The 8,425-nt window shown below is 46.5% G+C and overlaps 1 long non-coding RNA gene across 1 annotated transcript; it reads right to left on the minus strand.

Annotated features, from left to right (window-relative positions):
* Nucleotides 1-238: 238 nt before the first annotated feature.
* LOC143658979 (uncharacterized) lies at nt 239-908 on the minus strand. Its single transcript, XR_013163387.1, has 3 exons — nt 779-908; nt 431-541; nt 239-309 (listed from the first exon to the last, which is right to left on the minus strand). It is a non-coding gene; the product is annotated as an uncharacterized LOC143658979 (long non-coding RNA).
* Between the last annotated feature and the right edge of the window lie 7,517 nt (nt 909-8,425).

Consider the following 8,425-nt stretch of genomic DNA (forward strand, 5'->3'; position numbering starts at 1 on the left):
AAACATTGAAATCTGTGCTATAACTATACATTATAGCAATCTGAAATTTATTACTTATGTATATATATGTCATGTTTCACAATAAAAAAAAAAAAGGAAAAAAAACACAGCAATTTCCAAGCAGAAGATGGAGGAGTAACTCCAAGTTCAAAGGTGGGGTGTTATGCTGGATGCCACAGAGCACACTAGGGTCTGGGGATGTAGCTCCGAGCCAGCTCCTACCCAGGCCTCAACTCACCTTGGCAAGGTTTTCAGTGTCCAGCAGTTTCGCCAGCCATTTGTTATGGTACTGCATGCCCACGTTGTTCACTGAGCGAGAGGGGATGGGTGGTTTTGTCACTAGTCCAGCAGTACCAGGGAGACCGGGAGGGACAAAGGGAGGGCAACCAAGAGGGCTTGGGGCAGGGTGAGCAGGAGCAGTTGAGCTTACCCAGGACTCCAACCTCCAGGTCTCTCAGGCCTGCCTCGATGGCCTCATAGATCTCCAACCCCCCCGTGAAGTCAGCCTGGATGACTCGTGTGGTCTTTCCATGAAGCCGCTCTGGGTGGTGGTGGCAGGGGTGGGGAGTCAGCCTCTCACTGGGGGCCAGTCCCAGCCCTACTCCAGCCCCTGTCCTTGTCAATGTACAGCCTTGGCCAAGCCCTAGTCCTAGTCCCAGCCACTGCCCTTGACTAGAAACCAGTCCTAACTTGTGCTGCATCCCCTGTCCCAGACCCAGCCTCTGTCCCCACCCTGTGCAGCCCCAGCTGCTGCCCCACCACTATTCCCTGGACTCACCTATCTCTTTTGCTTCTTGCTCCAGCTTGCTGAGGTTTCGACTGATAAGAACGATGTTGAGGCCTCTCCGAGCAAGCTATAAGGATTCATTCACACATTCATGGGTTCACTCATTCAATAGATATTTACTGCATGCTGACTGTGTGTTACACAGTGCCATATGGAAGTGAACAAAAGAGGACACAGAACCTGCCCTGGTGGAGCACGTGTTCTGGAGCAAAAGAATGCCAGGCAGAGGGAAGGGCCAGTGCAAAGGCCCTGCTGGCTCCTCAGAGGGCAGCGTAGAGGTCAAGGGCACTGGTGAAATGCGGGATATTTCTGAGCTTGATAGGATGCCCCAGCCCTGAGCACAGGCCACAGATGCCCCAGGAAAACCTTTAGCTTTCATTCTCTGTGATGTAAGGACCCATTCGTTCAGGTATTCATTTCTTCATTCATACATTCATTCAAAATGTATTTGCCGAGCACTCTCTGGTCTTTCCTGGGTGATGTTGGGGACACAGGAGGACCATGACACTCCAGCCCCTTCCCTCCCCCAGGTTCCCACCCCAGCTTCCTGCCTGGACCCTAGTCCCAGTCTTACCCCCTCTCATCTGTTCTCCACTCAGCAGCCAGAAAGGTATTTCCAAAGCACAAACCTGCCCCTGCCTCTCTCCTGCTTAGGACCTGCCTTGGCTCCCCAGGGACCTCAGGTCAAAGCCACACTCCTCACCGTGGCCCATGAGGCCCTGTGTGGCTGGACCCCTGCCTAGGTCTCCTGTCAACACCCCTCTAGGCAATTCCAGGCCCAGCAGTTTATTGAGCCCCTAGAATCACCCCTTGGATTCCTCTGCCTCTGGGCCTTTGCACATGCCCCCTCTTCTGCCTCAAATGCCCTTCCCTTGACACAGAGGAGCAAGTAAATATTTGTGGAACAGGCGACATTAACTGGGAAACAATCAGCATTAGGACAGGTGCATGTCTGTCCTCTCAACCTGCATGTCCAAGGGTCACATGTTCTGTGGGACCTAGTGTCTATAGGCTTTGGAGGGAGGTTGAGGCCAAACTTTTCTACTACCCCATGCACCTGAGAGCCTGATGCTGTGTGTGTGTATGTGTGTGTATGTGTGTGCGCGCGTGCACACTCCCAGGTCATTCCTTTCTTCAGCAAATAGTCCCCAGCATCAGTGGATACCTGCATTGCAACAGCCCCACCGTTGTGACACTCAGCCCAGAGGGTGTGACAGATGGTGACAACCCAGAACGTCAGCAGCCGAAGGGCATTTCCACACTTGCTCACCAAGAGGGTTTGACCCATTTGGTATTTATATTTGTATCCTGCTTACACCTGTCTCCCCACTAGAACAGAAGCTCCCTCTGGGCATGGCCCTTTAATTTTTTTTTACATTTATTTTGTTCACTTCTGCAACCCCAGCCTCTGCACTTTTGCCTGACACATAGCAGGTGGTCAGGAAATACGATTTGAATGAAAAAATCAGGTCTATGATATGGAAGGAGAGGGGCTAGAGAGGGGCTGTGTAAACACCTGACCCTGGGGGACAGGGAGACAGAGGGAAGGCTTCCTGGAGGAGGGGACCAGACAGATGGCATGATTCTCAGTTTAGTGGGAGTGAAGGAAAAGCAGATCTGACAAGCTCCTGCCCTATCCCCCCACCCTCTTTCCCCACCCTCTTCTCCAAGGACCAGCTCACCTCATGTGCATAACCCCTGCCAATGCCGGATGTGGCTCCTGTCACCACTGGAGAGGAGAAAAGGAGGTGCCGGGAGTGGGGGCGCGTCTCCCACAGAGGACCTGTAAAGCTGCGTCTCCAACCTGGGGAGGACTTGGCCCCAGCGCACCCTCAGCCGGTTCAAGACACTTTCTCCGCGGACCCCCATCCCTCCCCCGGGCCCTTCTCTCACGCTATCTGGGATAGGCTCACCGGAACCCCCCTGTATTGTCCGCACCCCTCATCCGTCCGAGCCTCTGACACCCGCTCCCCTGTGTCCGCTCAGGGAATTCCCGGCTCCTTCGCCCCCGCCCCTGTCACCCCGTCCTTGACCTTCTTGCTTCCTGGGGTCCCCCGACCCACTCTTGCGCGGCCCCCTCACCTGCCCAGGCTCCTTGCGACCGGAGCCACGGGGCGCCCCGGCGCACCTGGGGCAGCAGGAAGACATAGGCGGCGCGGCCCAGCCCCCAGAGCCCCCAGAGCAGCAGCCACGCGGCGGAGACGGCCCCCAGCGCGCTCAGCGCGGACCACCCGGATTCCATCGCAGCCCGAACCAGCCGCCCCCAGCGCCCCGACCAGGAGGCGCCTCGGGAGCCTGTATTTGTGCCCACCCCCCACCGTCCCGCAGTCCTGAGCCAGGTGAGAACCGTTGGTGGCGCTGCGCCCCGGCTTCATTCTAATCCGCCAGCCCCGCCCACCTGGATGAGCCAGCGGCGAGGTTCACCTACGCGCTCCCCAGGGCTGGGCAAAGGCACTCACAGGTGCCCTTGGTTTGGGTCGCTGAACTCGGGCATCTGTTGGTCGCCGCCCGGGTTTGATTCAGCCCGGCGGGAGGGCGATGTGTCCCTACGCGAGCGCCCAGGAACCCCGACCTCTGGGCTCCCTGCCACTAAAGTTTCGGGCCCTTTCTTTCTATCTTGATGTTTCATCTGCTTGTTCCCAGTTATTGAGAGAAATGCATTCAAGTCTTTCCCTGTGATTGTCATTTATTTCTCTTCTCATTTCTGTCAACTTTGTGTATTTTCGTTATTCCATCCAAAGTTTACAACCAATGGTTCACAACATGATCACATAGTTGAGTATTTTTCACCATGATAATTTTTAGAACATACGCATCACTCCAGGAAAAAAAATAACAAAGAAAAAGAAAAACCTCTTGTATACTGTTCCTCTTACCCCTCCCTCTCATTGACCACTAGTACTTTCATCTACCCAATTTATTTCGTCCCCATTCTTTGTTAATTTTTATCCATATTTTTAACTCATCTGTCCATACCCTAGATAAAAGCAGCATCAGACACAATGTTTTTGCAATGATACAGTCACATTGTAAAACTATCATTATACAATCATCTTCAAAAAACAAGGCTACTGAAACACAGCTCTCCAGATTCAAGAACTTCTCTCCAGCTGCTCCAATATACCAGAAACTAAAAAGGAATATCTATATAATGCATAAGAATAACCTCCAGGATAACCTCTCCACTCTGTCTGAAATTTCTCAGCCCCTGACACTTTATTTTTTCTTCTTTGTCTTTTCCTTCATTTGGTCAAGAAGGTGCCCTCAATCCCTTGATGCCATGTCCTGGTTCATCCTAGGATTTCTGTTGCACATTGCCAGGGTGATTTATACCCCTAGCAGATGTGTCCCATCTAGGCATGGAAGGCAGTGAGTTCACTTGCCATTTCAGCTTAGAGAGAGAGAGGCCACATCTGAGCAACAAAAGAGTGTCTCTGGAGTGACTCTTAGGCCTAATTTTAAGGAAGCTTAGCCTGTCCTTTGTAGGAAGAAATTTCATAGGGCGAGCCCCAGTCCGAAGGCTCAGTCTATTTATTTGGTTGTCCTCACTGCTTGCAAGAATATCAGAAAATATCAGAAATTCTCCAAATGGGGAAGTTGAATATTTCCCCCATTCTCTCCATTCCCCCATGGGGACTTTTCAAATACTTCTTTTTTTTAAAGAACTTTTTTATTGTATAATTTAACATAAACAAAACAAAGAAATGAAGAAAAAAAAGCAATAGTTTTCAAAGCACTTTTCAACAAGTAGTCCCAGAGACTGTCATGGGCTACTATACGATCCTCTCAGATTTTTCCTTCTAGCTGCATCAGAATATAGGAAACTAGAGGGCATAATTTTTATCATCAAGTTGACTTTTTTTCTTTTTCTAAAAAATAGCATATGTACCAAAAAGCAATAAATTTCCAAGCCCAGCACCACAACTATTTGTAGAACATATTTCAGAGTTTGAAATGGCTTAAAATTCCACAATTTTAGCTTTTTTGCTTCTAGCTGCTCTAAGATACTGGAGACTAAAAGAGATATCAATTGAATGATTCAGCATTCATATTCATTTGTTAATTTCTATCCTCTCTGTATAATTCTGCCATCACCTTTGATCTTTCTATCCCACTTTTTAGGGGTGTTTGGGCTATGGCCATTCTAACTTTTTCATGTTGAAAGGGTCTGTCAAATAATTTGTGGTAGGGAGATGGAACTATCTGATTTTCTGGAAAGGCTGGGCCCTCTAGGTTTTAGGACTTAGCTGATCCAGGGACCCATTTGGAGGTTGTAGGTTTCTGGACAGTTACACAAGTGGATGGAACCTTTGTGGAATCTTACATATTGCCCTACATGTTCTTCAGGATTGGCTGAAATGGTCCTGGTTGGGGGTTGGCAGGTTATGATAGGTAGCAAGGTCTAACTGAAGCTCGCATAAGAGCAACTTCCAGAGTAGCTTCTTGACTCTATTTGAACTCTTTCTGCCACTGATACTTTATTAGTTCTACTTATTTTCCCTCTTTTTGTCAGGATGGAATTGTTGATCCCATGGAGCCAGGGCCAGATTCATCCCTGGGAGCCATCTCCCAAGTTGCCAGGGAGACTCTCACCCCTGGATGTCATGTCCCACACGGGGGAGGGGGGGGCAATGTTTTCATTTGCAGATTTGGGCTTACAATGAGGCCACATCTGAGCAACCAAACAGGTTTCTCCAGAACTAACCCTTAGGCATACCTACTGGTAATCTAAGCTTCTCTACTACTGTTCTAGTTTGCTGCCTGCTGGAATGCAATATATCAGAAACAGAATGGCTTTTAAAAAGGGGAATTTAATAAGTTGCAGTTGTGCTGGTTTGAAAGGAAGCATGCCCCCTAAGAAAAGCCATGTTTTAATACAAATCCCATTTCATAAAGGTAGAATAATCTCTATTCAATACTGTATGTTTGAAACTGTAATGAGATCATCTCCCTGGATGATGTGATTTAGTCAAGAATGGTTGTTAAACTGGATTAGGGGATGACATGTCTCCACCCATTTGGGTGGGTCTTGATTGGTTTATTGGAGTCCTATAAAAGAGGAAATATTTTGGAGAATGAGAGATTCAGAGAGAGCAACACTACAAAGCAGAGAGTCCACCAGCCAGTGACCTTTGGAGATGAAGAAGGAAAATGCCTCCCGGGGAGCTTCATGAAACAGGAAGCCAGGAGAAGAAGCTAGCAGATGATGCTGTGCTCTCCATGTGCCCTTCCAGATGAGAGAGAGAAGCCCTGACTATGCTTGCCATGTGTCATTCCACTTGAGAGAGAAACCCTGAACTTCATCGGCCTTCTTAAACCAAGGTTTAATCTTGGATGCCTTAGATTGGACATTTCTATAGGCTTTTTTAAATTGGGACATTTTCTCGACCTTAGAACTGTAAACCAGCAAATCATTAAATTCCCCCTTTTAAAAGCCATTCCGTTTCTGGTATATTGCATTCCAGCAGCTAGCAAACTAGACCACTAGTTTACAGTTCTAACACTGAGAAAATGTCCCAATTAAAACAAATCTATAGAAATGTACAATTTAAGGCATCTGGAGAAAGATACCTTGGTTCAAGAAGGCCGATGATATTCAATGTTTCTCTCTCAGCTAGAAGGGCACTTAGTGAACATGCCAGTGTCTGCTGGCTTTCTCCTGACTCTAGGAAAAGGGACTCTTTCCAAAATGTTTCCTCCTTTAAAGGATTTCAGTAAACAATTCCACCTTCAATGGGTGGAGTCACGCTTCCATGGAAATCATCTAATCAGAAGTTACCACCCACAATTGGGTGGGTCACATCTCCATGGAAACAATCAAAATGCACCCACCCAGCAATATTGAATGAAGATTAAAGGACATGGCTTTTCTGGGGCCCACCACAGGTTCAAACTGGTACAACTACCTACATAAGCTTCACAAGAGTAAGCCTCAAGATCAAGGGCAAGGCCTATTGATTTCAGTGAGTCTAAAGTTTGACACAGTTTATCAAGGGATACCCTGATGGTAAAGTTTAATAGTTCCACATTTTTTTCTCCCATTCCTCAAGGGATGTTGCCAATACTTTTTGATTATCTGCTTAATATACTCAAGGATGTATCCAGGCATTACATTATGCTAAACAATATTAAGGGACTTCCTTCTTATTCTGGGCTCCCTGTGTTTCACTTGTTCAAATGAGGTATACAGATAGGTTGAATAAGATTATGTGTTAGAGAAAACTTAGGTTCCAGACAATATGTGAATGAACTTGTGGGACATTTGGTGAGGCAAAATAAGCCAAAAACAATAGAACAACAATGGCATGGACTCCTTAGAAAAAGTTTATAAGAGAACAGGGGCTTAGATTATAAGCTTTTACAGTAGACACATTAAGTCCAGAGTGGTAATTATTATTTCTGGATTTTGGGAGGTTGTTTTATATATATACATATATAATTATAACCTGATATTTACACATAAGAATGAAGCAAATGCTTCTTTAGTCACTGTACAAATCACTCTGGTATTTATCAGGGCATCACACTAACATGGACAAACCAACAAATCTCATCTCCCCATTTAAGATTCTGTGCACTTATGGTGTTCAACTAAGCTGACCACAGAAGTTCATTTTGGAAATGCACTACCCAAAGTATACATTTTGCACCCAATAGACATCTCTTCCTTTAGTCTTACACAGAAGCTGATGTTTTAAAATATGGATGATATCATCCAGTCTTTTGATAGACCTTAGTTCTGCCCAGATCAGCTTCATTCATATCTCTACTTGATGTCTGATCACCTTTTCAAATTTTTGAGCAATTCCCATATGGAGTACTGCTGACTTTCATAGCTCCAGAGCTCTGTTTCTGAGTCTCAGGAGTCACATAAGTATCCAAAATTTCTGGGAAAGACCATGTTATATACAAATAGCTCAGTGTCTCATGATTTAGAATGAACAGTTATACCTCCTGAATATATGTGACTGCTGTAAGAACTTACGGTCTGGGGCCTTTTACAATAAGCTCCAACCTGATAACCCATGCTTTCAACTTTAGTTCACTGAATTTTTATATAATAGTCCATACGATTGAGGTATGATGATATTTGTCTTTTTCTTCCTGACATTTCATTCAACACACAGCTCTTAAGTTTCATTCATCTAGTTGCATGCCTCACAGCTTTTCTCCTTCTAGTGGGTGCTCAGGAGTCCATGGTACGTATACACCACAGTTCCCCTTGTATCCCTCAGTGGTTGCACCCTTAGGCCACCTCCATTCATTGGGGATCACGAACACTGCCAGAAACACCAGTGTGCAAAGGTCCCTTCATGTCCCCACACTCAGCTCCTCCAGGTATATACTGAGCAATGGGGTTTCAGGATCATATGGCAACACCGCCCCTAGCCTCATGTGAACACCCACATTGCCCTCCAGGGACTGCAGCTCTCATTTCCTTACTGACGGTGTATAGGTACATCTCTTTCTCCACATAGTCTCTAGCATTTGTTTCTCTCTGTTCATTTTTACACAGCTTTATTCACACATCATACAATCCAGCCTAAGTGTACAGACATGACCACCATGAAACTCTATCTGAAGACATTTCCTTTTCTTCCATAAAGAATTCATACCTCATTCCCAATCCCCTGAAAT

This window comes from Tamandua tetradactyla, chromosome 16, assembly GCF_023851605.1.
Source record: "Tamandua tetradactyla isolate mTamTet1 chromosome 16, mTamTet1.pri, whole genome shotgun sequence".
NCBI lineage: Eukaryota > Metazoa > Chordata > Mammalia > Pilosa > Myrmecophagidae > Tamandua > Tamandua tetradactyla.